The sequence below is a fragment of the Ochotona princeps genome, chromosome 5 (genome assembly GCF_030435755.1).
Source record: "Ochotona princeps isolate mOchPri1 chromosome 5, mOchPri1.hap1, whole genome shotgun sequence".
Classification (NCBI taxonomy): domain Eukaryota; kingdom Metazoa; phylum Chordata; class Mammalia; order Lagomorpha; family Ochotonidae; genus Ochotona; species Ochotona princeps.
This window is the reverse complement of record NC_080836.1, coordinates 86,977,963-86,999,409: the sequence shown is the minus strand read 5'-3', so window position 1 is coordinate 86,999,409 and position 21,447 is coordinate 86,977,963. Positions and strand designations below refer to the sequence as shown.

General features: G+C 36.7%; 1 protein-coding gene across 3 annotated transcripts in view; it reads right to left on the bottom strand.

Annotated features, from left to right (window-relative positions):
• Nucleotides 1–21,447, bottom strand: part of SPAG16 (sperm associated antigen 16) — an 886,848-nt gene that overhangs the window by 590,045 nt on the left and 275,356 nt on the right. The gene's annotated exons all lie outside the window — the stretch shown is intronic.

Genomic DNA, 21,447 nt, shown 5'->3' with positions numbered 1-21,447 from the left:
TATATGCAGATAAAATAGAATTTCTAATACCTTAACCTGGACTTAGTAATTACATCCTAGTGTTGTTAAATGGTTTAGCCACAAGCTATCCATACAGGAGTGGATTACATACTGGATTACAGACACCAATCTAATGTGCTTAGCTGAGTATAAGAGGAAAAGCAAGGAATTCCTGTTACCAAACACTTCATCCACAGGAATAGAGAAAGTAAGCGGTGAAAGAAAAGGAAAGCAGTGCTACTGTTCTGGAAATTTCTCTAAGCAAAACTGCCTGCCATTTTCTGAATGTGTGTGACCTCCCTGACGCAAATGTTGAAGTCAAACCCCTAAAGCAATAGGACTAGGAAGTATGGATTTGTGGGATGTCACCAGAATACTAGTAAGGTTGTGCTCTTGGAAAAGAGGCCCAAAAGAACCTGTCTATAGAAATATGTGAACTCACATGTGTGCTGTCCCACAACCAAATATTCTAGCATCATAATCCTGGACTTCTCAGACTCCAGAAATGTTTTTGTTTAATAAGCTAGCACATTTGTGTTATTTTATTAAAGCAGCCTGAATGGATGGAAATGGTCTCTGGAAATATCACTCCTCTGTGCTACTTATTTTGAAATCTTTCTCCTAGCCCAGTTCAAGAACTGATGAAGGATTTACAGAAGGGTCCCTTAATCAGAAGAATTTAATGAAAACCATGAGTTTTGTTGCTAATCTGTCACTGGGTTTTTAGTAGATTAACACTGAACCTAGATAATTAGTGCCATACTCAGATCCCTCCATTTCTCAGCATTGGGCTCATCACTTGAGTCCTTGATTTATGCTCCCTTATTTCCTAAGTACTGACCCTTACTGTGTGGAGTTTCCTGGCTAGCTCTATGGACACTTACTTTTTCCTGTGCAGTACTGATGTCTTCACACAGAAGCCAGGTCTTGTCTATACCATGCTGTAGATGCTGATGCTCTGCCAGTCTGTTCAAACAAACCTGAATCAATGTGCATGGTACTCACATAGCCCTTACTTCCACCTTAATTTTTTGACATCCAGTGGAACCCTTGCCATAAACATGTTAATTGTGGCTTCTTTTCAGATGTCCTTTCTTATTGTCATCCTCGGCAGCAGGCAGTTATTCCATTGCAAATACTAGACTCTTCAGGTTGCTATAATTTGACTCAAGCTCTGTGCACAACTGTATTTATCACTCGCTTCTAACATATGTGTTCTGCACAATCCCTTCTGTTTCCTGCCCTGTACTTGTATATTTAGATTAAAACTTTAGAATTGAAGCAGTGTAGAATAATTAGTAAAAGAAAGCATCTTCTAAACCTTTCATTTAAAAAGTGAGATGTACATGATTTGAACCACATGGCATTGCTGAAACTATTGCCAACCTTCAGTTCAAGTTTTCTGAGTATCAGTAACATACTCTTCTACCAAAAGCCAAAAAAAGATACAATCTTCTCTGTGATTGCTTTTCATCTATATTCCTCACCCACCTAAATTTATCCTTCAAATTTCAGCTCATCTCACTCATCATTTCCATAATTATCCCTATCTAAACTACTTTCTCCCACTTTTTAATTTTTTGGTCTATAGTTATTTTTAATGTAGGTGGACTACAGCTTCTGTTTTGTGAAATATTTTTCTTCCCTAAAAGAAGTGGTCATGCCTTGATAATCACCATTCCAGTTACTGAAATCTCCATTATGTGTAGAAAGAAGATTCTAAATGTATAAATATGCTGGGGTTTTTTCCCTATTTCCCATTGCTTTTCAAATAAAGCATTGGTAATATGTCTGTAAGTTAATCACACATTTAAATGCATAAACCCTTTAATAAAAACTTCTAGTTGGTTCTGTTATTCTTTTTCCTTCCAGGGTAAATATGTGATTATTGTATAAAATAAAATAGAGAAACATTAACATAAATGAATGCATTATACCATGATAAACTTACCACTTCAATATGATGGTAATAGCAATCTTGAAACTACTAAATGATTGTCACACTGGGCTTCACTCCTTGACTTATGATTTTTCATGCTGGGATAAAAATATACACTCAGTAAGCCTCAGTGCTGACTAACGAAAATGTGAGTCAGCACATTCAAAATTTGCAATGAATGATTATTACCAAGATTCATTATTTCAACATGAAAAGCAGTATGATTAAGTATCTCAACCAATCATGTCAATGGAAATACAAAATTTGTCGATTATATCTATGATTCAAATTATATCAATTAGCAATGATCAATACTAAATATGAAATACAATCACTTACATTTTCCTCTTGGTTACTTAGAAAGACATCCTGTTAAAACTGGAACAAGCAATGCTTGTTCCACACTTTAAGGGTTTACATGTACCAGGCATCTGGCTGTATGATTTACGTACAACCTGACCCTTTTAGCATCCCTGTGCAATTAGATATCTTCATTCCCCTTGCAAATGGAAACCAAGAAACTCAGAGGCTAGATAATTTCAGAATTCTCATCCTCAAATTGAGCAGAGAGATGCCTTTGTTTCACCATTTACGAAGTCTGTGTTTGGTTTTTCTCACTTTTTAGAGGGATTACAACATGCATTCTAATAGGATTAATAGCAGATAGGGCATGTAAAATGACTACCAAAGTGAAAGTATTGATGTACAACATTGAGCATACCCTGGGGGTTCCCTTCCTACTATTTATCCTTAGGTTCCAAAATGTAGTCACCAATATACCACCTACCAACTTTTGAGACAAATTGAATGTAAAGTCTCCAGACCTACTGAATAAGAAGATGAATTTTATTGGGATTGTTATGACTGCCATACACAACAAAACTTAAAAAGTTCTTTATACAGTAGAGGTATAGAGGAAGTGAGTAAAACAGAAGCTATCTAGAGGTTTTGTAGTTGGTCTTATAGGAACGATTGAGCAATAACTTATCTTTATTTATCTGTCTTAAATAACATTCTTATCTGTTTCAACTCCAAGTAAACCAACCAACTCTATCAGGAAAAAAAAATAATAAGACAAAAACAAAGCACACATTATGAGCCAAAGGATGTCTAGCAAATGAAAGAAAACCTTCAAAGACTTAGTAAGCCAAAGTGGTTGAACTCAGGAATGCATAACTGCATTTCTCTCTTTCCCACTGAGATCAAAGAACCTATTTTCATTTGACAGTATTCTGGCTGTGTTTACCACTCTGGGCTTACAAATTGCAAATATAATTTTTAGAATTATACTCATGACAGAGCAGTGACAAGACAATCCCAGGGTCCTTAAGCAGCGGCCAAGGTAATTTAACCTGTTTGTAGTAATCTTCATTAGGAATTCTAGATTAAAGAAAAGACATTAAATTGCCATCCCAAAAATTACAGACAAAATATGAGTGGATTTACTTTCAAAAACTTGTTAGGAAATGATGTCCAAACAGTAGTAGTTAAGAACATCATCTTCCTGGCGTGAAAGCCTTGTTCTTCATATTGGTTAAGGAAGACATATGGCTACTCATTTTACTTGCCATAATTTTTCATGAATCCACATTTCCTGTTTGCTTGGCAGATTTATGCAGCTCTCAATTAAGCCATGTTTGATTTGTTTACAATTTGCACTTTTATATATTATTCAGAGAGACAGGCCTGGATTACCCTGTGTAACAGCTCAATAGCATTTTAAATTACACTGGAATGCAGCTGTGTATCAGCCAATAAGTCATTTTATCTTTGTCACTTTAATATGTTGTGGTCAAGCAACAAGCTGAATATATAATTGCATTTGATCTGCTTATTAATTTGAAAAACCAAAATTTTCTTAGCAATACAAATATCACAAAAACGTGATGTATTTCAAATAAAAGTAAAGTAGAATTAATGGGAAGTTTGTTTGGCCACAGAAATTTTATCATAGGTTTCAATACAAAAGAAAGTGAACTAATTTGGAGGTCATATGTAGAGGATAGTGAACAAAACATGGAAAATTCCCCCTGGAAAGTGAGTTCTGTATTCAACGTCTTAAAAAGACAGATGAGGGCAATTTCAAGTCTTATTAGAGTTTACCATGATTACAAATTTTAACAGAATTTTACACCATGTAGTTCGCAATTTTGTCTCAATTTACCTAATTTATCTTACCCACACTGAGTAGGTGGCCAACCGATACCTTCTCTACTTATAATGCCAAAATAAAATAGTTTCATGAGTGATTAGAAAGAAAATAAGGATCTATCCTGCTTAAATATGAGCAAGAGATTAGCTTTGTAGGATATATGCTTCCTCTGATGTGAAAAATGTAACATTTGTGAAGTATAGAAATTAATCTCAGAGTCATTATCCCTAAGGCCAAATCGATTAAAAGAAAATGTTTTATGAAAGGTAGCATTAAATAAGATTGTGTGTATGTGAGTGTGTATGTCAACTGTACTAACATTTTCCCAAGCATGATTTTATGTAGTTCACTCTAATCCAATCAGGAATGTGCTGAAGTTTTGGAAATAAGGAAGAGGAGGAAGGGCTGGCTGGGGTTTTGGCTCAACAGTCTAATCCTCCACCTGCTGGTGCTGGCATCCCATGGGTGCCTGCCCATGTTCTAGCTGCTTCACTTCCCAAGTGGGTCCCTGCTCATGGCCAGGGAAAGCAGTGGAGGATGGCTCAAGGTCCAGGGTCCCTGCACCCATGTGAGAGACCCAGAGGATGTTTCTGGCTCCTGGCTTCAGATCAGCTCAGCTCCAGCCAATGTAACTGTTTTGGGAATGAAAAGGCAGATGGAAGATTTCTCTGTGTCTCCTCTTTGTAAATCTGCCTTTCAGATAAAAACAAATAAATCTTTAAAAAGAGAGTAGGAAAGCATGGTTTACGTCAGTTTTCCCAGGATACACTCAGGGTTCTAGAACTAAAATAATTTAGCAAGCTTCCTCAACAATTTCTGTTATCAAGTGTTTACCGTCCATTATAATATGTACTATACATGGCACATACTTGCAGTTTCATACATACATACAAACATACACACAAATTAATGATACAGCAAAAAAAATGCTTCCTCTATGCCTAGTCGCTGCTTTAACTTTTACCTATTTTGTGCTTATAGCTATTTAAATCCCTGCATTTACACTGTATTACCTAGGTATAGATATCCATTATACCTGTTAACTAGTTAACTAGTCATTTACTCAAACAAACAATATAATCTGCCAGGTTTTGGCCACTCTTGTGCTGATATAAATTAAACTAACACAGAATCATGATGATCAGCATTAAATGGGCCATCTGACAATATGAATTGGGACTGGTGCTGTGGTTCAGTGGGTTCAGCCACTGACTGCAATGCCAGCATATCACATGTGTACTATTCAAGTCCTGGTTGCTCCAGATCCCTAGTAATAAGACTGGGAAAGCAGAAGACAGGCCAAGAACCTGAGCCCCTGCCACCCACACAGGAGAATGAGTTCCAGGCTCTTGGCTTCAAAGTAGCTGACATTTCTGCCATTTTCAGAGTGATTCAGCAAATAGAAGAGCTGTCTCTCCCTCTATCTGCAACCATACCTCTCAAATAAACCTTAAAAATACCTGAATGCAACATTTCAAAATTCTTTAGTAACTTGTGGGAGCTGGATGAAAGACAAATTCAGCATCTGTCATGGAACACAGAATTACAGCTGCAGAAATAACTATGTTGTGGTCTCTACCTTTCTACTTAAATCTGCTTAGAAGCAGTGGGTTCCCCAAGAATGACACCTGATGCAAACAGCAAGTGATGATATATGTCTTCAATGTTACCACAGAAAGTCATGTTTATAATCATGTTTTCTGGAATCAGTGTTCAAGTTTAAAAGCTGTAAAACATAATTTCCCTGGGCCACTGCAGTGGCTCAGTTGGCTAATCCCATGCCTGCAAGTGCCAGAATACCAACTCAGGCACTGATCTGTGTCCTGGCTGCTCCACTTCCCTTCCAGCTCCTTGCTTATGGCCTGGGACAGCTGTGGAAAATGTCCCAGGGCCTTGAGAACTTGCATCTGTGTAGGAGACCCCAAAGAAACTCCTGGTTCCTGGCTTCATACTTTCAGCTCTAGCCACTGAGCCATTTGGAGAGTGAACCTGTCTCTCCTCTCTGTAAATGTGCCTTTCCAATAATAAAGATAAATAAATAGATCTTAGAAAAATAAAAAAGTTATAGTACATCTAGGCTTGCAATTACACGACCTTGGGCAAGTTATTCATTATATGTTTCAACTTTCTTAGCTATAAATGAAGAATATTATTAATTCCTATATTTTGGGGGTACAGTGAGCATTAAAAGTTAATGTATGGAAAAGACCTTAGAACCATTCTTCGTACGTGGTGAGAGCTCTATATTTGCCACCTCTTCATATTAGAGAATGGAGCATTCAGACTTTAAACTGGAAGATAGCTTAATGTTTTGCTTTAGTAATTATAAATTTTCTGTGTGATTACTCTCCATTTTCAATCTTGTTCAACTCTAAACTCTCTTATTTCCACTTCTGTCAATTTCATCTTCCCTCTGGAGGGAAAAATGAGGAAGAAAGGGAGGTGAAAAGAACACTGAGGAATTACTTTAAGGTCGCCACAGATGTTTACCGCTTTCTTTTTCTTTTTTCTTTTTTTTTTTCCATACTGTGTCAATTCTTGGTAAACAGAACAACTGAATGGTGTGTTCACTGAGAATATTCCCAACTCTAAAGTAAGGTGTTATTATTAGTAGTATTTTTAATCCCACACAATCCATTGATTTCTGGCTTTCCACCCAGGAAAGGCAGGATTTATTGTTAATCCACAATCTATCTCTCTTTTCACATCTACCATTAGCATTATAGTTAATAGTAAGAGTAGGTTCTTATCTACTAGTGGCCAGAAACAAACCTCTTCTTCTTTTCCCAAACTAACCTTGTTACATTATACAACTTGATATACAATCATCAATATTTTTTCTGTACATGGTTACTAGATAACTAATTAGCATAAAGTATAAAAAAATGACTCCATGGTTTTAAAAATGGTAGTACCATCTGATTCAAAACTAAGAGATCTTGCCTATTTGTGTCTTCCCTCTTTTAGTTTGGCTCAAAATAAATAAGACAGGAACAGTTAAGACTATTTATATGCCTAGTTATGACAGCAACATGTCATTATCCTCAGGCTAGCACATTAATACAACACATTTATACAATGTGAAACACATCTCTAAGCATATTTCTGAAAATAAATATTGAACTACACATTTATAACAAACGTTATACAACTATTTAATATGTAGATACATGCCCATATTCTAGTTCTAGAAAACTCAGATGTAATAATCTAAGTTCTAAAATTTATGACCAAAATGCTTATCCATTATGTATAATTCTGTGAGTCATACCTTAAGACTTATGTTACCTCCTATAAATTTAATACTTTCATATAGTGAACTGCAATTTCCCATTGTAGTTTTAATATAAAAATATATAAACTGCATTAAAATTTATTTTAACAATAAAATTTGTTTTTTAAACTGACAATTTCCATTTGGCAGTGAGTCCACTAACTCGTGTATCTTAAGAAATGACTTCAGAAATTATAAAATCAAACATACTTTGCCAGCCTGTGAAGAAAATTTGTGTCACTGCTAATTGACTATCATTTCTTACAAGGACTTGTAGGTTGAGCAACAACGTACATCAAAAGAACTTAATTCTCCCTTCTTTTTATAACATTTCTTCATCGATAAAGTTCCACTTTTTACATGAAGAAAAATGATTCTTGATAGTGTTTGTTTATTTCCTTTCCAGTAATTAGAAAAAGTTCTAATTACTTCCTTTTTAAAGATTTTTTATTGTTTTGTTTTGCCAAGTCTGATATACAGGAGAACAAGAGACAAGAAAGGAAAATCTTCCATCCAATGATTCACTCCCTAAGTGATGGCAACTGCTGGAGCTGAGCCAATCTGAAGCCAGGAGCTTGGAGCCTCTTCTGGGTCTCTCATGGGGGTGCAGGTACCCAAGGCTTTGGGCCAACCTCAACTGCTTTCCAAGGCCACAAGCAGGGAGCTGGATGAGAAGTGGGGCTGCCAGGACATGAACTGGCACCCATAGGCATCCTAGTGGGTTCAAGGTGAGGACTTTAGCTGCAAGCTACTGTGCCGGGCCCTAAATACTTTCTATTATACAAATTACTTGAGAAAACTCATGAAGAAATGGAAATATAAAGATAGGTTTAATTTGGTACAAAAATGTTAAAATGCATTCAAGGTTTGTTTTCAGGATATGCATTTTCCATAAATTTATAATATCCCCCTTTTGCATTTTGGATTTAAAAATTTCGTACCAAAAAAACCCTACCCATTAATTTCTAATTTCCATGGCCTTTTGGAAGAATGGAAATATATGCATGGTCTATATATTTGCTGAGGCAGAAACCACTGCTAAAAACATTAAGATATGTGTCTGCAAATATCTTTCTATCATATGTGTGGGTTTGCAAGTCCAAATACTCCAAAATTTTGAAGTAGACAGTCTGTATTTCTAGCTAATTAGCCTGCTGTTTCTCATAGACAAATAGGAATCACATATCCTTCTTTTCCATTTTCCCATAACACGCATATGTCATACAAGAAAGCATTAAAGGAGAGTGGAAAAATACAGGTAATGTGTAAGTGATGCTGCTATGCCTATTGCATAAGGGCCACGGGTTGCCATGAATTAGTAACAAATAATGTACTAAATGTTGCTCTTTGCAAACTATGATTTGACAAAATTCAAGGTAATTATTATTGTCTGGGGCCTTTAACAATGTGTTTTGCCAAATAAATTCAGGTGTGGGACAATCAGAAAATATATGTGTGCCCCAGAATAATAAATATCTGTTAGTGTAATTAAGACAGATGTCAGAGTATGAAATTAATAAGATGGCTTGATTTAGTCTGCTGATACACGCAAACATCACATTAACCTTCATAAAGAGTTGACTCACAGGGGTTTCAATGTTAAACCAGCTATCTGGAAAATTAACTAATCCCTCCCCTTCTTCCTTTCATTTACTTGTCATTTAACATCTCTAGATAAACAGCTATACCAACATTTTAAAAAAAAACATTAACTGAAAGCTTAGCACTGTCGATTTTAAATTGTTCTTCTTAAGAGCTATATTTCTGTAAGTACTATGCAGAATTTTTTATCTGGTTGTCTACTTACATATAATGGCCTGTTTAATGAGAGAAAAAGGTGAATATATATGAAGAAGACATTTGAAATGCATTCTAAACTTGTCAAATGATCCTTCTCTTGTATAATTAAATAATATTATATTTTGTTGAGTGACATTTATCCACTTTTAAAACTGTGTGACAAAGGCATAAACATTGTGGTGCAACAGGTTAAGCCACCATCTACCAAGCCAGTATCCCATATTCCAGTGCCAATTTAACTTTTCACTGCTCTGCTTCTGATCCAGTTTCCTGCTAACGTTCCTGAGAAAGCAGCAAAAGATGACCCAAATACTTGGGTTCCCAACCACCCACACGAGAGACCTGATTGGAGTTTCTGGCTCCTGGCTACAATTTGGCCAATCACCATTTGGTGAATAAATAAATCAACAGATGGAAGATTTTTCTCTTTAGTGAAAGGCAGAGAGAAAGGCAGAGAGAAAGAGAGTGTGCAATATCTTGCATAGACTGGTTCACTATCCAGAGATGGGCCAGTGGAAGCCAAAGGGTCCAGACGTTTTCTCTGCATCTCATATGTGGGTTAAGGCTCCTAGGCACTTGGACCATCCTCTGCTGCTTTCCCTGGTGTAACAGCAAGGAACTGGATCAGGAGTGAAGCAGCCAGAATTCAAACTATCACCCGTATAATATACCATTGTCTGCCCCACCAGCATTAGCCCCACAATGAGATGTTTAATAACATGGAGTTTCACGGTCAGATTTGAGGGAATTTTTTAAACTACATTATATAGAAAACCCACAGAGTCAAAATGGTAAAGATACTATATCAGTTTTTCAGACAAATGTAATGATGCCCAAACCAGCTGAAGCACTTAGTATTTTCTTAATCTTAACTGCCACATTTATAATTTACTGGCAGTTTAAAAATAAACTATGAATTCACTTGATAAAAATATTTAGAATGATAATAAATGAAAGCTAAAATCAATGATTGGTTAGCTTTCATATTCAGTTCAATATTCAAACAATAATGTGAAGTCCTACAAACACATATGCTTTATTCACTCAACCATTATCTCTGGAAGCTTTACCAAGTGCGAATAGAGTCCTGCACTTTCCTGGTTCCTGAACTGATGTCAGCTATTCAGCATACTCCAACAAATAGCCCCGTTAGTGCTAACATGTAGTGACCCTGCCGCCTCAGCTCTGCTGTGCTGTTGTGCAATCACCACACTTAGCAGCAATTTCCAAAATGATATACTTTACTTGGCCAGGCCTATAGCAGATGCAACACAATTTGCCAAAGTACAAGACAGTAAAGTGTAGCTTGTTTCTTTACTTTGCTACAACTATCTGTGTTGTTGAGACACTCAACTCACTGCATTTTGTGGCAAGTCTCTATTTTTTCCCTGACTACCAAGCTGTATAGGATATGCATCAATCTCAGGCATTTTTGTAAAGAAAAGGTGATTTGGTTGGAAACTAGTCTATTGTCTTTTACAAACTTACCAAATTCCAAGATGCTATAAATCCTCTTTCAAGAGAGAATGTTTATTGTGTTAAAGGAGTTCAGAAGTATTTTGAAAAAGTAAAGACAACGAATCTAGTTATTAAATGCACTTGACTTAACACATGTTTTAAATGTTTACTCATTAAAAATATATTTCAAATGCTCAACAGAGAAAAACAGATAGGCAGATCTTCCATAAACTGATCTGCTCCCCCAAATGGCCCTGACATGTGTGGGACCCAGTCAGAGTGGAGTTGGGAGCCAGGGATGCTATCCAGGTCTGCACCATGGATGGCAGGGAATCTAGTACTTGAGCTATTGTCAGCTACCGCCAAGGTACAGTGTCAGGAAACCTGCATCAAAATCAGAGTGGGATTGAATCTCAGAGCCCCCTACGGTGGAAAGCAGGCATCCCAAGCGGTGACTAATTGTCACTGTAGTGCAATGGACAGGCCCTTAAAAAAAAAACTATAATGATGTCATAACTTCACAAAATTCCAAAACAAAGTTATTCCGAAACTTTCACTATATTTATCATTTATATGTTCTTCCCCTTTTCACTCTGCACTTTTTAAATAGAAACTATGCATTTGAAAAATACCTTAGCAGTTGTCTCACACTGACTCATTTTCAAAAATAAGTAAATTGAAGCAGAGATTTAAGTGCCCAGATTACTGTGATAACTTTGGTGAAAAAGGCAAAAATCATCAGACATTCCTAATTTCTTTCTAATTTATATTACTACTACCATAGTACAATAAACTGTCAAATCCAGTCTGCATAAATTCTAACAATTTCTTTCCTCCACTTACGGCCCAAGTTATTGGCCATCCTCGTTAGCCATCTTTTCAATATACAATTGTGAATGCCAGATCCTTCATAGTATACTCTAATAAGACCACAACACCCTTAACATAAATTCCACACTCGGTAACTCATTTTAAAGAGTCCGTATTTCCAAATTATTGAATATTTTGCTTCCTGAACTTCAAAACGTTATAGACAGAGCAGCTGATGTTTAGAAAATGCCTGCTTATATAAATGGTAACCAAATCCATAGTAGGTATGCCATTAAGTCCTTCATAGGTCTCACAGAAAGAGGAGTGTCATTATGGGAACAGGCTGATGTGTCACTCCAGATAGACTCCAGTCCCCACTCAACCTAATGTTAGCTCCATGTTACTTACTGCCTGCTTACCTGCTCCAGGAAGTGAAATAAATTAGTGGCTGCAAAGCCAGGCATAAAGGGAGTGCCCGGGAAACGTTAGGTGTCCATTTCTCTCACAACTCTATGAGGAAATTGCTTTTACTATCTCCTCTTTACACTTGGGAAAATTATCTAGGAGGGCATTTTATTTCAAAACTTTGACAACAGCAAAGATGTGTGTTTGCTCATACTGCTATGTAACTGCTACATGCAATTGTTTTGCGATAATGCGTGAGTATCCCACTGCCAGCAGTGTCCAGTGCACAGACATGTACTGACAATAGCCAAGGGAAGAAGGTGATGGGACGCTATAATTTTTGGTTCCTGACTTTAGATGCAAGGGTATACTCCTCCAAAATAGGTAGAAATTATGTAAGTGTGTTCCATCGGGAAGCAGACACTGAGCCGAAGTTAGGCATACAAAATATCTTGGAAAGCAGGAACTGTGAAGAAACAGAGGAATGTAGGATAGGGTAGGAGGAAGTGCCAGACTGCACTGCATATCTGACAGAACCTCTGCCAGCCTAACGGGAGCCCAGGAGCCAAGAACACCCATTACAGAAGCTTCCTGCGGAGAGAAAACAGCGTGTGCCACACTTTGACTCAGTTACTGACTGAGGCAACTCTGAGGAGCACGGGACCTTCGTTCAAGCTGACATGGACCTGCAGAAGTTTACAAATAGACCTACCAGACAGAAGATGAATTGCTTTTTGAAAGCAGAGCTGCTCTCTGAATTTGCATCGGCCGTTGTGCATGCTATCCCAGAACAGGAATGAAACATTGGGTGTTTTCATTGCGGAATTCTACATGGGGTTAGGGAACCAATAAACATTATTACATGTTATATAGGATTGTGGCTTTGTTTCATATATTCCTGATAACCGATTTTAGTAACGTCTTCTAAATGTTGGCACACTCTCAGTATTGAAGAGTCAATAGGAGCTTCTTATTACCACATTTAGGTCAGGGTATCAAAAAGCAAGCGGCAAGCAGAGCACAAGCTATAGCAAAGTTCCTCATAACCCAGGAGCAAATCTAGCAGTCGAAACAGTCTTGCTTGTACTGCGGTGATTTCCAAATATCTGTGACTTAACATAAAGGTCTATTCTTCATTCTTCATATATGTCCATTGCTGGTTGTTTGCACTTTATCATGGAATCTTTTAGAACATAAAATGTTTGTTGTTATGGAAGAGAGAGAGAGAATGTCAAAGCACTGGCAACTCTTAAATACTTTACCAGGAAGTAACACCTGTCACTTCTGCTGACATCTCATCAACACACCTGAACTCAGCTTTGTGGGCTAATATAACCCTCCCACAGAGAAGGGAAGAGCCCACTGCTGAACCAGTGAAGTCAGAGCTCAGTTGCAATGAGAAAACAGTAAGTTCCCTTAAAAGTGGACAAAATGTTGGCCTCTCCAGAAGCTGCCTTTAGCAAGACAAAATGAGATTGAACTCTTAGGAGTTTCCAGTTTTATCATGAGAGAGAGAAAAAAAAAACTATCCCCCCTTGATGGTTTTTTTGATTTATTATAAGCAGACTGGACAGAATTATAATTTCACCCTTCCGATAGTTCTTGTTTTCTTCCTCTGATTGTTAGCTACTACTCTGTTTCTCCCCCAGAATTCTACTTAAAACACCTCACTAGGACAAATTTCCCAGGTTTTCCTCTGGGAGGCTCTTCTACTGATGCCATGGCAGGCGAGTTCTGGCTTACATCTTTCTTGCTCATTGTCCTGTCTGCAGAGGAACTTTTCCTGAGAGACAAGAGCCAAGGTCACCTTCATTTTCCTTTTTCACCACACGGATATTACAGTCAGTGACACGACCTAATGAGGACCCCACCTCCTCGGGCTCTGGCTCTCAGTACTGCAGTCAACCTTCCTGCCCCATTGGAGTAGCAGGGAGTCCTTGTTACTAGTTACTAGGGTTTATGGTCTCATGGGGGTGAAGGATGAAGGGCAGGACACAGAAGAGTGACTGAATAGCGAACAAAATTGAGGGCAAAGAAGAACACCAGCAAAATCAGGAGGGAATCTCAGGGGGAAAAAAAAAACACAGTTGCCATTCAGGCTGGAGTTTTCATGAACCGGATTATGGGTCCTCCATTTTTCCTCTTCTTCCCTGTCTGGGATATCTCCTTAGGTAAAGGGCTTTCTAAGCATATAATTGCTAAAATTTCTCCCCAGAACTTCACAAAGGATCTAATAACTTCCTTGGTGTGAGATGGAGAAAGTTTCCTTACACTGTCCACTGGGAGAGGGTACAGATCCCCAAACCCACTTACTTACCTAACCCAGTTACTTACATGCAGATTTGCTACTAGATTCCTTCTCTCACTCAATCACACAACGCTGTGGAACAAAGCTAAGCCTTCTGAGATATAAATACTGGTCTTCTCTGAAGGCTTACTTCTATACATCTACCATCATTCAAACACAAAAATGTCTACCAAAAAAGTATCATTTTCTTCATCCCCCTGCTATGCTAATGTCTACCCAGCTTCCTCAATACCATGAAGAAATAATTTAGTGTCATGGTAGTAACTGTAAGCCTTGAGTTCAGGTGCAGAATCAGACAACCACACAGAGTATGGTTCAGCCCAAAGCAAGCTTTATTGGGAGCTCTTTTAAGTGAGGTTTACTGGTCCAGGACAGACAGCAGGCCAGGGAAGTCACAAGGCAGGGCAGGGATGGGGGAGCAAACCATGAGTTGGTGCTTTCATAGACAAGTCAAAAAAAAAAAAAAAAAAAAAAAAAAGGTCAAACCAGGAAGCATGGGTGGGATCTGGCAAGCAAAGGAATTTTGTCCTATATAGTGTTGTAGAGTGCCCATAGGTTCCCCTGAGCCCATACATCACTGCTGGGCCAGGCAGCAGCTTTCTGGGTGTTACAGTTCCTTGGCCTGGTTATTTCAGCCATTCCCCCATCCTCCATCCCCCCAGCTGCCTTCTCCCCCTGGGCCATATGTCACCCACCAAGGCTGGGCCTTACAAGCAGTATATCTTTTTGATTTATTGCAGCTACAGAAATAGATCTTTCCAATGGATAACCTAATAGGTTTTTTTTTAAATCTATTTTGAGGTTTCATTTTTCAAATTATTCCCCTTACTAATCAATAAAGTGGAAAGTATGAACATTGAATCTTTATGCGCTCTTCACTGTAAACATCTATCTATATTTTAGAAATATCATATGATTAAATAATTTTGAAAAATTAAAATTCACATACAATTATGGCCTGCTAGAGTTGATACTGACATAGGATAAGGCAAGTACCTAGATTAGGGTCATGAGCTGGAAGCCACACCTCCCCTGCCCTACATAATTCTAGTCTCCGACCTGTCAGTCAAATGGCCCCTTACATAGGATATACTTCCCCTCACCTGGGACCTGGGGTTTGTAGGTACAACTCCTCTTTCCAACATCTTTAAAGGCAGGTAAAGGAGAAGGATCCTGTCTTCCCTGCACACAAACAGGCTGCAGGATACTGAAACACCTCATTTCTCTCTTTTCTTCTCTCTCTTACCTTTTCCCTTCCAGGCCTATTCTAATCATACCCTATTACATGTGGTATGATTTCCTTACTTTTAAAATAATATTTTGTCACTTTGTATGTTGTATTTATGTCTGTCCTTAGAATGTTTCTCTCGGCAAGAGGCCAAGACTCTGGAATGGGAATTTTAGGCCCCATCTAGCCCATAATAATATTATTTTATAACTGTCAACTATCTTTTCTTTCAAATCCAAATGCCTTTTGAGTTCAGCTTCTCAAGCACTTATAGACTATGAACCATTACACTTATTCAAAAATTTATAGAAAAGTAGTTAGAAAACATTCAAAGAACTTCAACAGAAGATAATGGGACTTTTTAAAAATCTAAAAAATGAACAAAGGAGGGAAGGGAAGGGGAGGGGAGGGAAGGGAAGAGAAAGGAAAGGAAAGGAAGGGGATTCAAATAGATTAATTGAATTCTTATCAATGTATAACACTCATTTTCATTTAGAAACATCATTGGCAGCAATTCATAACTGTTGAGTTATCAAAACCACTTGAGCAGGACCCTCAGAGCATGCCCCACATGGGGGACCTGGGATGGGTGGGAGGCTGGGTGGGGCTTCTCCCTTTATCTCCCCCTTTATCCAGATACAGAAAAAAAAAAATCTTTATTTTCTATTTGGTACATGGTGTTAAGGAAGTAAATTTTTTCTAGAATGTGACAGAACTACTGAAAATAATGTAATATTCAAAATATAAAGCTTCATGACATGATTATCCTTTCATTAAAATGCAAGTAACATTCTAGAAAATGCTGTGATTCCAATTACAATATGATAGAACACACATTTTTCTGGAAAACAGTACACTTGAGAAATGTATAACATTCATTTTAACAGTTAATAAGGGGTCACAAAGATGATATTCCTATTGCTCATAAATAACTACCTAAACAATTTAGATTGCAAATTTTAAATGGGTCAACCTTATTTGTAAATTTAGCTCATATGTAATTTATTGAAGAAACTCATGCAGTTCTATGGGAAAAGGCTTAAGTAGCTACAAATTTTCTGAATAAATTTTTTGGGGCAAAGATACTAGACCTCATAATGGAAAAATACTTGGTCAGATTAATGTTTGTTTTGTGGTATGATGCACTCAGAGATAGAGATATTAATACAATACATATTTCTTTACTGAATTACATATTATAATATGTTTCCCTAAAGGAAACTGCAATTATTCCAGTTGTCTAGAAATCATAGCCCAGTATTGACTCAGATATCTGGAGAGAAACAATTAATGTTTCCCAGGTATTTTGTCACCATGCATTTCGAGGGAATTTCTTTCCTAGGAGTGTCCTCAGTTAAGGGAAATTTGAAGACCTGCTACTAATCCTCCCTTGATCATTTCACTATAGATAACAATGGAAACTTTAAAAACCTGGAAGCAGAACCTGGTTATGAAGAGGATGTCCACAAAAAGCATTCTGACCCTTTGAGACTTGTAAATGCATTCATAGAGAAAAAGAAGAGAAACTATGAAACCTAAAAGATAACAGTTGGCATTAATAGTGAAAGTGAAAATGGCAAGAAAGAAGACAGGAATGTCAAGTAACATGAATCAGAAAATGGAAAAAGGATCTGTGGTGGCAACAGTGGGTTGTGAACACTGAAAGCTTTAGAAGAGAATGCAAATTACTACAGGACCAGAAGCAGAACATAGATGCACTGTGGCAGTGACTATCAGGAGATACGTTACTAGGAAAGAAGAGAACAGAATGATAATAATTGCCATCATATATTAACAAAGCACATATACTAGATATTAGGCCACATAAATGATGTACATCATTTCACTTAATCATCAGATTTTAAATGCTCCTTACTAATCTAAAGAATAAGAAGATAAATCATTTCCTAATTGCAGGTGGTAAGGGCACAAAAAGCTAGAATTCAAATTAAGCTCAGTCTTCCTGGACCAAGACATGTCATCCCTACAGTCAGACCTGAAGTGTGCTCTAGGTCGGGCCTTCATAGCAATCTCTCATCCCAGCTCAAGATCTCTCAGGATCACACTGAGGGGTGGAACAGAAAATATTAAAACAAGTGTGCACTCTGTATTTCAAGTAGAAACTAGGAAATATTGTTGCACACCTAATAATCAACTCTCAAAATAGGTCAAATTAGTTTAGAAATCGAAGGAAAATAGAGCTCTGTTAAGACCACTAACAAAAACTGAAAAACAGCTCATAAATGAAACCACATAGAAGACCAGAGGGGGATAAACACACAGAGAAAAAACGGTATTTCAAAATCTGAGAGAACGACTTGTCACTAGATCGGGAAAATGAATGGATTCATAAAGAGGCTGAAAATTGTAGAAATAAAGTGGACACTGAGATTAAGAGAAGAGGATAATGATATATATTGTCAGCTATACACTAGAATACAGCAAGAGTTGAAGATGGTTGGCAGTGAATTAAAGTACAGATAACCAGAGAGGAGGATGAGAAAAATAAAAACAACATACTGTAAAAGGGACTATATAAAAGAACATGGTAACCAGATTTGAGTATGTAGCGTTAAGGAATGCTTATGAATTTTTTTTTGCTTATGAATTTTATTAAAGGAATGCTTAAGCATATTTAAACATCAAGGAGAAATAGCCTGATAGAAGAGGTTAAAGCTGGAAAAAAATGAAATAACTCATTGCCTGTATTTCTTCCCTACAGCTGCTCTAACAAATCATTACTCATCTCTTACAGTTACAAAACAGGTCAGATTTGGTGAAATGATAGCGCTGCAGGTGGCTCCTTCTGAAGGCTCCAGGGTGGAACACATTCCTTTCCTCTTCCAGCTTCCGGTTAGGAGGAGGAATAGCTTACCTCTCATTGTGTCATTGCAAATTCTCCCCTCCTCTTGGCAACGCTCTCTCCTTCTTATAAAAACATCTGTATCTGTCATTGCATAGATCCTGATACTTTGAATAACAATATCCAACACCTTTTGTGATCACATGTAAACCCCAATTTGTCAGACAAGGTAATATTTACAGGTTTCAGGGCTTAAAGCCTGGATATTTGGGAGGAGTACCAGCCTATTATATGACAAAGCTTCAGGACACACAACACCACATCGCTTCACACTAAATAGATGATCATGAACTGGAAGCCACTTTGAGACTCCACCAAACTGACATAACCCATAACCCAAGTTGAGAACATCTGAACTTCTGGCTCTGCCTAGCTGACTTACCTTTCAGCCTCTCTCTAATAAAGACCATGATAAATTCAATCTAGGCCTTCCTTGCTGTCATTGCGAAATGTGCCTGTTTGTTGAATTAAAATGTTATCCATTCCTCCCATCTTTTAAAAATAAAGTGTCCATACTCATATTAAAGTTCTTCCCTTCCATTTGTATCCCAGCTCATACTGATATCTAATGATATTCATTTTCCAAGGAACATGACTTCAGAAATACTCTCATCTTCCGCATCACCAATTCCAATCTGATGAATCAATCTTAGAAGCACATTCTAGAATATTCCCTTTTTATAAAATTCTGCTTTAATTCACATTTAATAAATATCAAAGAAAGGAAAATGATAATCACTGGAATTTGATTGATAAACATTGCATATACTTAGCTGAAATTATACACCATACCCCATAAATATGTAAAATGTTGTGCTAATCATAGTTTTAAAAATCATTTAGAGAGGATTTTTGAGAATTATGTGATTTAATCAGACCACACTGAATCTGTGTTTTAACTAGCACAATGTACTCTATCAGTATGTACAATTAAGCACTAAGTTGCTACATATTATTTTGGGGGGTAATCTTAATAAAATATGAAAAGAACAGGCAAATAAGAAATTTCATTGGACGTTTCAGGCATATACAGTGCAAAGAGACAGAAAACCAATACTCTGAGATAAATTAAATTTGCATTATTATAACAAATTTGTGAAAGTTAAATGTCCACAGGAGCAACTTGGCATTTTGTTGAGTTAGAACCTAGTTATCATGATACATCATTCATAAGGAAAAGAATACAGGGTAAGTAATGTTGGGTTAGAATTTGCTAGCAGTACTTTAAAATATATAAGTTATTTAGCATACTTTACCAGGGACTCTGAGTAATGTTGTTTTATTTCATTTTGTGCACAGGTTCTATTATGGAAAGCTAAATATATAAGAATCATTCTTGCTTATGAAACAAGCACGCAAACCTTCAGTTTCAGTATCCTGAGGATGTTTTGTTTTTAATTTTTCTGTTAGTCTAAATTTTGCCTAAAGTTTTGGCTTTCCCTCTTGCACATGTTACAAAAATCTCAATTTGTATGCTGCTTCTATGCTGTTTCTTCATGGTGATGTTTCTAAGCACTCTTGACAGTTGTGCTTCATTGCTTTGAGTCGCTTGTGCCCAATGACTAAATTCATTGAGCATGAGAATTGATAAATTATCCAATCAGGTCTGTTAGATGTTCCAGTTCAGAAAGAATCAAAGAGGATTAATATAAAACTCACATGCATTCTAAGCCTACAGAAACATGCTTGGCATTTTTCTTTGTTACAAGTTGCTTAGAAATGCATGTTGGCTAGGGAATTAGAAGTCAAATATTGATGACTCTTTATATAATAATACAAAGATTCTAGTTATGTATTCAATAAAACAAATCTAATAAATCTATCTGAATATTTTGAAAACCCAGACTCTGTGTTTTTAAAGGCTTTTCAATGAACATCTTAAAATACAATTTTTATTCCAAACATTGTAACCATTCTTCATATCAGTTACTTAACTGAGAACTGAAATATGATTTTCAAGACAAAACATCTTTATGGAAACAGTAAGGCATGATTCCTCTGCAAAAGGCAATTTGAGCTGTGCTTGGACACCAACCACAATAAATCAGTGTCTCACTTACTTTTCTTAAAATGTATTATAGGTATTTTCAGTGCAAATCGGTGGTAAGCTCTCCATTTAGCAACAGGAAGCTGTTAGCAGTAAAGATGCTAAACTCAAATTACGTTGACTGTTTTGTTGCTCAAAAAAAAGTACTGCTGCAATTTTTTATACTGAAAAAAACATGGCTATATGCCTTTAAATTTTGATTATTTCCTTTGAGTAAAAATATTAAGTCCTTTAATTTATTATAACTTGTTTCATAAAATGTATTACTCTAAAATCACTATTTAGAAGTTGACAATGGTATAATAGTTGAAATTAACTTATAGTCTATCTTATCTGAGAGTTATCTTTCAGTTTGCTAATTATAATTCCCTAATTTATGCAGTTCATACATAGTTATTAATGTCTTACCTTGGTGTTTTGGATTCAGCAATATGTCACAGTCAAGGTGAATTCTGCCCACCTCTAGAATGGGTTTTATTTATCATTTTGTGATAGAAAACAATCTTCCTCATTCATTGTCTTCTATAATATTTACTGATTTCCTAGCATGGACTGGGCATACTACTCTAGACTGTTTTGATATTGTCAATGGATAAATAAGCAATCATTGCCACTTTCTTAGTGTTTTTAATAGGCATCATAAGCTTAAAAAGAAACAATAATGTTGATGATGGTCGTGATGATTATAGTTATTATTATAATAAATCAGAAAATCACATAGTGTGTTAAAGGACAATAATGCCAAAGAAAATGGAAAAGTTGAGCAGGAAATTACAAATTAAATTGCCATGGGAGTTAAAATGTAATGATGGTTACTAATGGCAGTGGAAGGAAGCAGGGAGAAAGAGTTGGGGAAAGATTTATTAAAAGGTACTGAGTTGTCGGGCTTGGCAGTGTGGCCTAGTGGCTAAGGTCCTCGCCTTGATCCCATATGGCCGCTGGTTCTAATCCCGGCAGCTCCACTTCCTCTCTGTCTCTCCTCCTCTCAGTATATCTGACTTTGTAATAAAAATAAAATAAATCTTTAAAAAACAAAAACAAAAACAAAAAGGTACTGAGTTGTAAATTTGAGTATGAAATTCTGAGGTTCTATTGCACAGGAAACTGACTATAGATAATTTGACATATTGCATATTATGCTATAAAATAGAAGATTGGAATAC